The sequence below is a fragment of the Perca flavescens genome, chromosome 7 (assembly GCF_004354835.1).
Source record: "Perca flavescens isolate YP-PL-M2 chromosome 7, PFLA_1.0, whole genome shotgun sequence".
Lineage (NCBI taxonomy): Eukaryota > Metazoa > Chordata > Actinopteri > Perciformes > Percidae > Perca > Perca flavescens.
The window spans coordinates 33267298-33282328 of NC_041337.1; positions in this window are offsets into that span (position 1 = coordinate 33267298).

The window sequence follows — 15031 nt, forward strand, 5'->3', positions numbered from 1 at the left end:
TATATATATATATATATATATATATATATATATATATATATATATATATATATATATATATATATATATATATATATATATATATATATATATATATATGTATATATATATATATATATATATATATGTATGTATGTATGTGTATGTATGTGTGTATATATATATATATATATATATATATATATATATATATATATATATATATATATATATAATGTGTGTGTGTATATTAGGGATGGCGAAAACTAAATATTTTCTTGACCGGTCACCAATCCTCATTAACCGGTTGAAACCGGTTAACCGTTTAGTTTAAAATATGCTACGCTATTTGAAATAACAGCCATTTCGAGCCGCGCCTGCAATTTCTCAACTCTGTCGCATCTCTCTCTCTCACACACACACACACACACACACACACACACACACAGCCCCGGCACCGCCCTTCCACTCACGTCACGTTTTTTAAATTCCCTACAGCGCGAAACAAGTCCCGCAAATGCGGCGCAGAGGGGCTTGTATGTAATCGGAGGACAAATGGCTCCTTAGTTTCGAAATAGTTTGGGTACAAGCCAGGTGATCGCGTTTAAAATAAAGTCGTTTGTCTAGCGTTAGAAGCTCATTAGAAACATTGCCGCGGCTCATTTGAGAAAATGACAGCTCCGAAGAGACGCCGCTTTAGTTTGAGTGTAGTGCTAACAATAATAAAGAAAGATGATGATCATCATCACCTTATCTGTTACCACTGAAATGCAGATGTAATGTGTTTCCAAATATAAGCCCATTTTATGCGGAATATTGCCTAATAGACGGCAACAGGATACAACCAATGGATAAAACAGACACCTTCAGAATGCGTAAAACAGGCGATTAGGCCTAACAAAATCAATTGTTTGGTTCCGGTTTCCGACCGACCCTGTCCATTTAATGTGCGACCCAAATTTATTTTATGAGCTTGGGGAAGAAATGATACTAATTAAACAAATACACAAATAAAAAGTTTAAGGCGAACTATAATTACATTTTTGTACAGCACTCTTGCAATGCAAGATGCCCGTTTTCCTCCAGCAATGCTGGAAGAGGACCCGATGTCGCCGCAGCGGCACTTAACTTTGCCGTGTCCAGTTTTAGGGCAGCAGCAGCGTGAGGACGGCGCCTTCAACCAGCCCTCACCGGCCACGGCGGCCAGCTACAGCGCTACTGCGCCGCCGGGGAGCTTCAACACGTTAAACAGGGCAGATGAAACCACTCATGAACTATATGTTGTGTTTAATGTCGTTCAAGAGGATGGCAACGTAGCAAGCAAACCCGATCAAATGAAAGGTAAACCCCCTTTAGAGGGCTCTAACGTTACAGCAAGTCCCTGGGGCTCAATGGAGGTGGCTAACAGCAGTGAAGCTAATGACAACTTCACAACACAATTCATTTGGATACAAGCGTTGCATTATGGAAGATAGATGGGATTCTGAACAGCGATGCGCGCGTGCGCACACACACACACACACACACACAAAACGATAGCAGAAACGATAGCTACAGCTTATACATTATTTACTTCCGCTGGCGCAGATGAACTAACTGTAAGAAGCCTACAATAAACCCTCCATGATTAAAGAGTCAATATTTATCAATACCCACCTACCTGTTCTACAGGCAAATTTAAACATGTAGAAACCAATATTTCAGTCTGCTCTTCATGCGCTGTCCACTCTTGTTCACCGCACGGTGCAAACAAAGCTCTACTCTGCAAATAGCGACTTTACAAACAAGCTAAAATGAAAGATGTCAGTTTGTAGTCTGTTTCTTAGTTTGCAACAAAGCTTGATTTTTGGACAAACTCTTGTAAACGTAGCTGCTGTCTAAACGAACCATCCTCTCCGCTGGAGCGATAAGCAGGTGGCTGTATTATAAGACCAAAACAAATACACGTGGCTACTTAATATGCACGTGAATTACATGTTTTCAATTTATTAAGCAACAACTGTACATGTAGTAACAGGTAGGCTATGTTATGAAAATATTGAGTATCCATCGCTACTGTAAAGGCAAAAAAAAAAATCCTACTTATCCTTTGCTGCCACTGGGAAAAAAATAAAAATAAGAAATAAAATAAATTCCCTATCGACCCATGACCTCAACAGACAACAAACCGAACCAAACAATTTTTTTTTTCATGCCTTATGAAAAATTTTTTATGTGAGGGATAGGGTTTTATATTTATATATATATATATATATATATATATATATATATATATATATATATATATATATATATATATATATATATATATATATATATATATTTATATATATTTTTTTTTTTAGTTAGTTAGTTGGGCTTTGTAAATTACAGAGTGTGGCCCCTACATACTCTATCTGTAAAGTGTCTAGAGATAAATCATGTTATGATTTGATACTATAAATAAAATTGAATATAATAATATCGTAACTTATTAATTTATTGTATTGTGTATTGATCTGAATCTGTAAAGTAACTAAAACAGTCAGATGATAGGAGTGCAGTTAAAATACAATATTTCCCACTGACAAGTAGTGGAGTACAAGTAGAAAGAAATAGAAATACTCCCTTCAGTCCTTTCTATCTCAGTGTTAATAAGAATTATGCTTGTTTGTGCGTTTAATTTGTCGCTCTTGCTCATTGGACGCTGTGAATTAGAACAACCTCCGTGTCTCACAAGTTAAAATAAAAGGTCATGATACGGAAACATGCAAATTTCCCACCTCGCCACGTCAATACGGTTTCACAAAAACACAAAAACTTAGCAATTTGTCATCGTGGAAGTCTTGACATTGCTGATCCAACTTGAGAAGGATTTGTTGAGTCCAATGGAAGGGTTTTTTTGAAAAAGTTCCATACATGATAAGGGCCTACAATGGTTTCCGCGTGACCTATGACATCACCGCTCAAGCTACTGACTACTCATTTGAAAATACCAGACTGTGTCACATCTGAGGGTGTTGATTATTTTCCTTATCATCCTCTAGTTGTGGTTCAACGCGCGCGTAAGGACATTAACATTGACATTTGCAGTACAGGGGAGTGAAGTGAGAAGGGAAATGAATCGACGAGCACCATTTGGAGGGAGCAGAGCCAGGTCATATTACTACAGCAACATGCGTCTGACTCATAATCTGCCTGAGGTTTACTGGTGTTAAACACAGGGGAGGATACAAAATGAGTCATCCTATTAGTATGAACAAAATGTTTGTGAGTATAAGGCCTCCTGCTCGCTGCCTGCGTGGCGTTTTCTATCTCTTTGCACACCAGAAACGTGTCTGACGCGGCTGCTGCGGCTGCTGCTAGTCTTGTCTGTACACATGTAGGTTTCCCATTTCCCCTGCACTCAAGCAGTAGCATACTTCATGTTAAACATAAATATATACTGATCTGATTACAGCAAAGACAACGTCGGCAGTACTGACGGCAAAATAGGCTCCAGAATATTTCGTTCTGTATTGACAGGTGCAATACTTGAAAACTTATTATTATTTTTTTTTTTTTTTATTACATGTATAACTGCATTCATTTCAAAACCTAGATCCTGTCAAACTCCCTTTTATTAGGAACATTATATTGCATGAAATATTTGGTTTTCTTTTCAACAGGAAGTCGAGTTAGAAAACATTGCACAGAGTTTGGAAGTACTTCCTGTTTGGATTGCGATGAGGGAACATTCATGAATCGTCCTACAGGTCTTACAGAATGTTTTCCCTGTGCACGCTGTGATTCAGGTAGACTTCTGTTTATGTTTCCTAATTATTATTAGAAACTGGGGGTGGTACGGTTCATGAAAAAACATCCGAACTGCTCGGTTCGCTTGTCTCGGTTCGCTTGTCTCGGTTCGGAGCGTGTGTGCATCGCACAGTTCAATGCATGCGCAATGTAGCCTCATGCCCGTATGTGACCTCAGACAGTGTGTTTCCCTTTCTCGCGAAAGAAGAGGTGTGGACAAGTTACCAACCAAATGTACAGCGAAAGACATTTCAGACCGTCCTGCCAACCTGTATACAGGATGATCTAAATTGAGGACAGCTACGCTCGTTATTGTAAGTGCAATGATAAGTTAAAGTCCATTAAGTCCTTTATCAAACCGTATGAATGTGAGTCCCAGACCAGGATAGGAAATTAACTAACAATGAAAAGATCAACAAGCCACTAACAGACGTTGAAATTTGATTCATTCAATAAATAATATTTTTTTGTCTTAAATCCACCAGCCATGCCAATATTTTCATATTATACCAACATTTGCAGCATCCTGAGCCTTTTTGGTAAGGTTACTAGGAAATCTCAGCCCAGAGCAATTTTATTCTCCCCAAAACAAGTTTCCTTTTTATTTTTAAACAACTATACAAAAAAAACGTTTGTTTAACGTATTCTGACTTATTCAAAAGACGGAGCTTTAAGAGTTCCTTTCTTTTTCTTTTAAAGGATATATTTTTGTAAGAGCTACACTGAAGTTGGCAGTTTGATAAATGCAAGTTATTAATAAAAAGGCACAAATACGTTCCTGTAGATGGCAATACACATTGTCCTTTTTTTGCCAAATAAATGAAAAGCTTGTTGAAATCATCAATGTCTTCCCTCTTGTTGTATGTATATGTGTGTGTGTGTGTGTGTGTGTGTATATATATATATATATATATATATATATATATACCAGGGCTCGACATTAAGGCTTGTCCGCTTGTCCGGGACAAGTGGATTTTTTGTGGGACAAGTGGAAGAGAAATTTACTTGCCCCACTGGACAAGTTAAAACTCAAACAAATCAAAATGCCACTCATTTCTTCAATGTTATAGAATTGAAACAAATACATATTTTACCCCACAATCCCGGGCAGCGGGTCGGCGGGCGCTAACGTTAGACCCAGCCCGCTGTTCAGCGCATTCTCCGAAAGCGAAGCAGCATGAAAGCACGGCGAGCTAGCCGGTGTTAGCTTGCTAACTCCACCTTAACGTTACCGCCTCGCCACATCGTTCACAGAAAACAAGCTGAAAACAGAAGTCACTCGTGGCGATAGCAATGTGCTTTGTGTGGACGAAGCATTATATACGTTATTATGTGCCACTCATTCCGTTTATGTTACAGATTTTACTTTACCGATTTGAAACAAATGCATTAACTAACGTTAGACCCAGCAGCAGCGGGAGAGCGGACCGCTGACGTTAGACCCAGCCCACTGTTCAGCTCCTTCTCTGTAAGCGATACAGCATGAAAGCACCGCGGAACCAGCAAGCCAAGAAGCCGGTGTTAGTTAGCTAACGTTAGCATGCTAACTACGCTTTAACGTTACCCCGTCCCCACATCGTTCACAGAAAACGAGCCGAATAAAGCTGTCACTCGTGGCGATAGAAGTGTGCTTTGTGCGGATGAAGCATGAAGTTAATTTGACTCTTGACGGCTGGCTCTCTGTCTCGTAACGTTACTAGCTGCTCCGCTACTCGTTTGTAGCGGATTAAATATCAGGTAATAATCAACTGTAAAGTAGCTACACCTTTTTTAAAGGATCCCATGATAAGTGAAATTGTAGAAAGAAAAAAAAAAACACGTTGACACCAACATTTAGTGGCAAAATCCATTGTTATGTCTACAAAATTATTTTAGATATAGTATAAGTTCAAGTCACCACTACCTCTGGTCAAAATATTGAATTAGTATCTCAATATATTGACTCAGTATCTCAGAATATAAACAAAGAATATCAAAGTAATGAGAAACTATAAAATATTGACTTAATCTCAATATATTGGCTTAGTATCGTAATATATTGACTTAGTAACTCAACATATTGGTTCAGTATCTCAATATATTGACTTAGTAACTCAGAATATTGACTAAGAATCTCAAAGCAATGAGAACATTCAAAATATTGACTTACAATCTCAATATATTGACTCAATATCTCAAAATATCTCAATATATTGACATAGTAACTTAGAATATTGACTAGAAATCTAAAAAGTAATGAGAAACTTTAAAATATTCACTTAGAATCTCAATATATTAACTTCTGCACACCGGGTGCAAAGTATAACTTTGTATTATGAGTCTGGAGATCCTTTTTTTCTTGTTGAAGGGAAATCTATTCTTGGGACACATTTGTTTCTACTGTTTAAACTGAATTGTATTAATGTTGATAGTGTTTGGATGCTTTCAATGGTTTCTTCAAATTCTGCATTAGCAAAACATAAAAAAAAATTATAAAATGATTAATCTTTACCCGGACAAGTGACTTTTGTTCATGGACAAGTGAAACATAAATGTACTTGTCCGAAGGACAAGTGCCTCAAAAAGTTAATGTCAAGCCCTGTATACAATTTTTTAATACTGTATCCTACATTGTGGATAATTAAGCTATATATTGTTGCACATGTGAATAAGGACTCAGTGTGATTTAGTATTTTCATCCTTTACTGGCACTGCAAAATACACAGACATTGTGCACATTGTTAACACATTTCTGTCCAGCGTTTGCTCTTAGCACTACCATACAATGTATGTGCTGACTCCGTTTACTCCTGACAGTTAACCAAAACTTGCTTCCAACTAACTAACTAACAAATACATATTACTCAAACTATTACTGTGGCTCTCGGTTTCATCATGACTGCATTCACAGTTGGGCAAAAGCATTTCAAACACACACATAAAATATAGCAACGCTGGCTAACAACAAAAGTTACGTGTCACTTGAATATACACTGTCGGAATATTCCGTCAACTTTCCCACTATCACTACAATCTCCTGACACCATGCTACACATCTGCTCATTACCCATTTTAGGTTTTCTTACCTGCAAAATACACAGACATTGCGCACATTGTTAACACATTTCTGTCCAGCGTGGGTTTTGTGAACCGTACCACCCCTAGTAGAAACATATGAAACTAAAGATTGATTTTTGAGCATGTAGCTCTCTAGTAAAGTTAAGTATCTTCATATACAAGTTAAGTATCTTCATATGTAACCTCTTTGTGTGTTGACAGGTTCTGGTTTAACGATAAAGACAGCATGTACGACTACATCAGATACAGTTTGTGAACCACTGGAGGGATTCTACTGTACGGACTCTTCAGGAAACAGCTGTGTGGAAGCACAGAAACACAGCAGCTGTTGACCAGGACAATATATCAGCCAAAAAGGTCAGTTCATCGTGCTGAATTTAGGAGTATAGTTTAAGATTTAAATGAGAACACCAAAGTTCAGTGAAAATGCCGTTATGAACTTAAAGGTCCCATATTGTAAAACAAGTGAGATACCATATCTTTTTTATTTATTAAGCAGGTCGAGGTGGTGTATAAATATGAGTAAAGCATAAAAAACCACACTCAATCCCCAGAGAAATGCACACAGCCCTTGTGCATTTCTTTCCGGTTTGTCAATTTTGTTTTCCACCAGAACGGGAGGGACTTTACTGTAGTGCTGCTACAGTGCTGTTATGTATCTTGTTTTCCCCGGCTGCAGTATGATATTGAACTTCCTCCAGTCGTTTGCTGATCACCTATCACATGACTGACACTCTGTACTTAGATTCTTTTGTCAACATCTGAACCGCCTCATGACAACTTAGTAACTCTATCAGCTGATGGAGGTCATGAGATGTGTGGTGGGACCTTTTTTTTCATGTTCAGTAATGGAGCAGGCCCAACCGTAGAATAGTATTTATGCAGCTGTGAATCAAGCCTTCATGGGAATTAGTTGTTTTTACTGAAACATAAAAGCTTGTGAAATATATATAATATATATATAATTAATTTGTATATAATTAATTTGTATTTGTAGGAACAGCATTAAGGGACACTGAGTGCTCTGACTGCAGAGATGGAACATTTTCTGATGGGACATTATTGACATCGTGTCAGCCACACACACAGTAAGTGAAGCTTCAGATCAGACATGGACACACCTGAACTCTTCCAACAGCAGCATGGTTCCCTACACATGGTCCTGTCAAAATGTCCCTCTATCATTCCAGATGTCAATCATTGGATCTTCAGCTGATAAAACCAGGAACTGCTTCAACAGATGCTGAATGTGGAGAACAAAGTTCAAGAGCTGTGAGCCGCACCGTTGTGGGGGGGCTTGTGACCTGTTTAGTCGGACTCGCAATAGCTGTGTTGTTCGTGCTGTGTCTCAAAAACAAGAAAGACACAGGTATGATTGGCATTTAGACAATTAAAACATTTATGTTTTTAATACATAATATAATTGTCAGATCATAATGTTGGTGATTGAGGTGCTTTTCATTGGTAATGTTTTATTACAGAAAGAAAAAGGAATGCAGACAATCCCCAACAGGTATGTTCTTCTTTACAGTAGAACGTAGAAATGATTTAAGTAGTAGTAGTAGTAATTAAATAATACTGTATCACTCTTTTATCAGTACTTCAAAATGAATAAACATCCACATGATGGAGAAGAAGAGCTGGTAAGACAGTAGGGAATTCTTCATTTAAATGTTCATGTCTTTACAAATGTATAATATGTTTCTGCTTAAACTCAATTTATTTATTTCCTCAGGTTGTGGCTGTGGTAAGTTGTACATAAATGAATCGGTCCAAGGTGAATTTTGGGCACTGTGCTCCAAAGTGAACACCTGCTGGTCTGCAGCCTGCATCACTATCATCCAGAGATGTTACTGGACAGAGACTAGTCAGTCTGGAATAACAGCTTGGAGCAAGTCCCGGACTAAGTCTGTAACGGCTCCAGGCTCTTCACTCAGAACTTCTGCTCCATCTCTCTAGCCTGGACATTTTGCTGCTTGTACAGTGAGCTCTCCTTGTGTGGAACTCCTTAAAGGTCAACATGTTCCCATCCCTGTCATTCCAAGCCACAGATCACCCAGACATCATGTGTCTGAAGGCAGGTATCATCAGAGAGCTAACACCTGGCCCCTAGCTTCATGAGGACACCGAGGCTGTCAGGCCGTGATGGTGGTCTAGTAGTGATTTTTAGAAATAGCTTTAACTATCGGTTGCTTAGCACCGAGACTGTCCTCTCATTTGAACTCAGTATGACTCGGAAAAAAGGAAAATCCTGCATTCTGCTCTTGATATTTACTTATTTAATTCAATGTTAATAATTGTCACTAATAGTGATATGATCCAAATCTTATGGAAATAATTGCATGACAAAACTGTAAATATAGATAATTTTTATTTCAAAACTGTCCCCAATAATCTTAAAAGACAATTATGTCTGAATATATTGGATGTCTGAATATATTGAATGAAGTGTGTGTGTGTATGTATGTGTGTGTGTGTATATATATATATATATATATATATATATATAAATAAAATATTGTTTAATGTACTTTATTTCGATACTACTGTATCTGTGAAAGACTTCTATTTTTTTTTTTTTTTTTTTTTTTTTTTTTTTTAAACTGCCTACTAAACACATTACGGTAGTTGCTTAGCCTGGAAATCCCCTGGAACTCCAGACCCAAATTCAAATTGTGCTCTCACGAGAAGTCTAGATAAACCTTCAATAGCATTTGGCCTGGCATCCATGAGAATGCAAATTAACGCAGAGTGATCTCTATGGCTCTGAGGTAACGTAACCTCATTTGTACAGGTCCTATCCCCTGACCAATCGAGAATGGACCAATCGGCTATCCTAACTTGCTGCTTTGTAGGGCGGGTCTTGGCGTGGCCATAGTGGGATCATGGATGTATTAAGAGAACGAGTGGGATTCGTAATTTTGCTTCCAGGGTACACATATTAATGTATTAAGACTGCTTATTAGTGTGAAAGGGTTTTTGGCAGCTTGCCAAAGGCTGAGGTAAGAGAACAGGAAGGAGGACGTATTTGAAAAACAATAACGGAAAAAACAATAAACGAGGACATATTGAACCACTAATGAAACACAGGTGAGTCACGATATTTTCTATAAAGATGGTAACGTACTACATCACTTTTGATGCCAGTTGTTGTTATGGTTACTGCTAGATACGTTCTGGATTATCGGCCAAGTCTACTGCTGTGTTGTTATCTGTCTTATATCCTCAGACGCGGGTGGCTCTCGTACTGTAACGCTACCAAAAGTTAAAGTGAAAGAAGTAGGCCTAGGCTATGTCCTACATTTTGTTTTGATAAAGATTTTAGATCGACTTTTCTAATTATATCTGAGTCAGCACATATATAGCCTAGGCATAATTTACTCTTCCCTCCTCTTTTACGTTTTTTGTTGGGGAAGTGTTAAGAAATTTCTAAAAGACGTGTTCGTTCTGATTTCTGGAGGGAGGAGAGGCTGGGGGTCGAATTGAAAGTTAAGCAAAAGGTTTAATGAAACTGCATGAAAACGACAAGACAAAACACAATTAAACATAAAACATGAAAACACTGCAGCTGACAGCGGACTGATCTCATGCTTCTCCTTGCGGAGTCACAGAAGAACAGTCATGTGACATGACAAACAAATACGCTGTAAACAGCGGACTTCAACGTGCTTCCCCTGTCAGGGTCACAGATTGAAGTCCCGAATCTTTCTCCTGCTCCCACATTTATTCCTGTCTCTCAGGATAATGACACACCTCTGAATTTAGGTTTACTACAGGTCACAGACTAAGGTTGATTATCATGGAAGTGTTGATTCCACAGTAATATGCATTTCCTTTGTTCTAATCACGGCTAGCTCAACAGTTACCTTTCCTGTGGGGACAATGAGTCTCCTACAGTATGCTAAATGTCAGACATGACCTAATTAATTCTTTTGAAGCTACAGACCGTGTGAGCCAGACCAATGCTAATCAATGTAGTTATTTGATTAGATCTAGCAAGTACATTGCTTTCAAAACATTAGCCGGGTTTTAACTTTTTAACTTCAACAGAAGTAACCTCCTTAAATGTGACTGCGGTCAAGCCAGCCGACACTCGGATCTCCGTGGTGAAACCAGCCGACACTAAATTTGTAATGCGCTCTGATAACGGCACGCGTGGTAAATGCATTCACACGGCCCAGATCGAGTAGCAAAGTTAGGCAGATGATACACATGGGACTAAATTCCGGTTTTCAAAATAAGGTGTTAATACAACTTACATTTAAAAACTAGATTAATGGATTATATTCACCTTAAGTGAAATATATGTAACCTGTGCCTGCCCTTTATACAAAACAAATAAGTAAATTGTGAAAGGAATGTATATTTTGAGTTTTACAAGAATACAACATTAACAAGGAATAATTCCAGACAATGATTTTTGTCAGGGGACACCTCTGACTGCACCCATATTTAAAATCAAGCAATTAAAATGGTATAAATTTGGAGATTTAAGGAAGTAAAAGTCCCATATTTCTAGGGTAAAATGACGTCAAATCTGAAACTTAAGGTGCCATAAAAAGACTTTGTTCCATAGTTCCAGGTAATGACTGATATATTTGAGTACAGGGCATCACTTAATACTATCATACTGAAAATCATACAATTTTACTGTATAAATATGGAGATTTTGGGAAGCAAAGTCCCATACTTGTGCTGTAAAACGAGTCAAAATATGAAATTTGAGGTGCCATAAAAAGACTTTGGTCCTTAGTTCCAGGCAATGACTGATATATTTGAGTACAGGGCATCACTTAATACTATCATACTGAAAATCATACAATTTTACTGTATAAATATGGAGATTTTTGGAAGCAAAGTCCCATTCTTGTGCTGTAAAACGAGTCAAAATATGAAATTTGAGGTGCCATAAAAAGACTTTGGTCCATAGTTCCAGGCAATGACTGATATATTTGAGTACAGGGCATCACTTAATACTATCATACTGAAAATCAAACAATTTTACTGTATAATTTTGGAGATCTTTGGAAGCAAAGTCCCATACTTGTGCTGTAAAACGAGTCAAAATATGAAATTGGAGGTGCCATAAAAAGACTTTGGTCCTTAGTTCCAGGCAATGACTGATATATTTGAGTACAGGGCATCACTTAATACTATCATACTGAAAATCATACAATTTTACTGTATAAATATGGAGATTTCTGGAAGCAAAGTCTCATACTTGTGCTGTAAAACAAGTCACAATATGAAATTTGAGGTGCCATAAAAAGACTTTGGTCCATAGTTCCAGGAAATGACTGACATATTTGAGTAGAGGACAGCTTTGTCTACACCCATACTGAAAATCAAACCTTTTTACTGTATAGTTTTGGAGATTTTTGGAAGCAAAGTCCCATACTTGTGATGTAAAACGAGGTGGTCCATAGTTCCAGGCAATGACTGACATAGTTGAGACAGGAAATGTGGGACTAAACCCAAACCAAACAATTGTACTGCTTAAAATGATTTGCTACAGAACTTTGAGAAAATCATAACACTGATCAATAATTCAAGGAATGATATATTTGATTAAATGCCATCTCATTAGTTGTGATTCTCTGAAAAATTTTATAAAATATCTTTATCTGAACTGCAATATGCATATTTTTCTAGCATTATAGCATTGGTTATCCGCATTTGCAAATATGAAAGCTGTTAATTGAAATAAATGAATAAATAAAGTTTTGTAAAACTGCCCATATTCAAACTGTTCACCGTTAATTTCTCGCATAAAACAGTCTCAGAAATGAGTATTGGCCTACCGGTACTCAAAAATTAGTAATAGCCTAGGCCTACTCATTTCCCCACAACTTTATCTAACTGTAAGCGCGGTTCAATCATACGAGGCTCAGCTACGGCTCATCTAGAGATTCGGCATCATCGCCACTGAGACTTTTTGATGTGAGAAATTAACTGTGTACAGTTTGAATATGGGCAGTTTTACAACAATTGATGGCCAATTGCACATTTTCTCCGATATGTTGTCGGACTTGGAAGCTCCAGTCTTATGTGACAGCCAGCTGGCGGTGGACGAGATCGCTTGCCTACCGGCGGCCAGTAATACTCACAGCAACCGCTGTCAGCTGGAAGTCGTTTCAGAACCTCCCACCAGCCGTTGGGCCACGCCTCCTCAATTAAATTGACACCTGTCACTTCTAAATGAAAGCTTAATATTAAATAGAAATCTAAAAGGTGAATTTTAAAATGTCAATATCAAATGTAAAACATAAAATTCAAAAGATAAAATGTCAAATTGAAAATTATAAAGGGGAAAGGTTAAAAGATTTATTTATTTTTTTATATTTGAGATTTTAATTTTAGTATTTCCATTTAAGCTTTTCCATTTCACATTTAATTATGGCATGATTTTTCCTAGTAACATAGTAAAATAATATTTTGAATTAAAATGATTGAAAAAAAAATTGATCTTGCTTCGTTTTGTCTTTGTACTTTCAATTTGAAATATGAATAAATATTCCCTCCATATTTTTGACTGTAAACAAAAACAGTGTGACCAAGTTCAATAAATCATTTAAAATTCAAAGAAAGTAGCCTAGTCAAAATGAATCTTCTAATGCCTTTTGTGAAGGATTTCATAAGGTCTTGAGGCAATCTCACAAAAATTGCCATATTTATGGTAGCCTAAGGAATGTATAAATCTGAAATTTTTAACTGTTAGAAGGTTAAATAATTTAATCTGGAGACAAATATCTTACAACAGAGTGTTGTTGTACCTATCGTCAACTTTAAATAAAACCAGAACTCACAGACAGCAGTATTCATTTATTTCAATTAACAGCTTTCATATTTGCAAATGCGGATAACCAAGGCTATAATGCTAGAAAAATATGCAGATTGCAGTTCAGATAAATATTTTTTATAAAAATGTTCAGAGTATCACAACTAATGAGATGACATTTAATCAAATATATTATTCCTTGAATTATGGATCAGTGTTATGATTTTCTCAAAGTTCTGTAGCAAATCATTTTAAGCAGTACAAATGTTTGGTTTGGGTTTAGTCCCACATTTCCTGTCTCAACTATGTCATTCATTGCCTGGTATTATGGACCAAAGTCTTTTTATGGCACATCCAATTTCATATTTTGACTTGTTTTACAGCACAAGTATGGGACTTTGCTTCCAGAAATCTCCATATTTATATATTTATATGATTTTCAGTATGATGGTATTAAGTGATGCCCTGTACTCAAATATATCAGCCATTACCTGGAACTATGGAACAAAGTCATTTAGTCAGCCACCATTGTGCAAGTTCTCAAATCTGAGGTTTCTCAACGACAATCAGGCGAAAGAGACACATAGAGCCGTCTAGCTCCATAGAGTCCCATTCATTTTGCACTGGACCGCGATCACCCCAGTGGAACTCTGGTGGAACTGCAACCAAAATCCGTTACAATGGGGCTGGATACATAGACAGTATATAATGGACCAACAGACCCCGTTGCTCTGGACGGAGACCAGTGAAGGCTATTAGAAGCACTTTTCCGGTGATGGCCAGCTTTACTGCGCAGCCTCCAACTGAGAGAATGTGACGTGAGCAACGTGTCTGAAAGTTGTAAGTCTTCTGGTAGCTGTGCCAAGAGAAATCTCAATCATTCCCAATCTTACAGATACGGAGACTGTAGGTGTATGTAAGGAGATAACATGGGCACAGGCTAATTATTGATCACTAACATGCTAGTTAACATTAGTAATTAAACCTAAACATCTCATGTAAGTCGAAACTGCCTGCGAGCTTCTCCTGTACTATACGGTAATCCCTCTACTATGCAACGTTAATCGTTAGCTTATTTTTACAAAAACGTCTGCTACAGAGCCATAACGTGAGGTACAAGGTAACAGGGGCGTAGGAATGAGTTTAACATTGGGGGGGACACATATCGGAAACCTGACAAATGGTTTGAACAGAAATATGTCATAAATTAACTACACTGCAAAACATTCACCAACCTACTTTATTCTACTAAAAAGATTCATTTGTAAAGATAAAGGAAAACACATTTTGAATGGCAGTAATTAACTGATACATATCAAATCAATTCTTTAATTGCAGGCCCAATCATCCAGTTTTGTAGATTAATAAATATTTAGTTAATCTGAATACATTTTCTTTTCTTAGTTGTATTTTAAGCCTCAATGAACAGACACAGATACACGC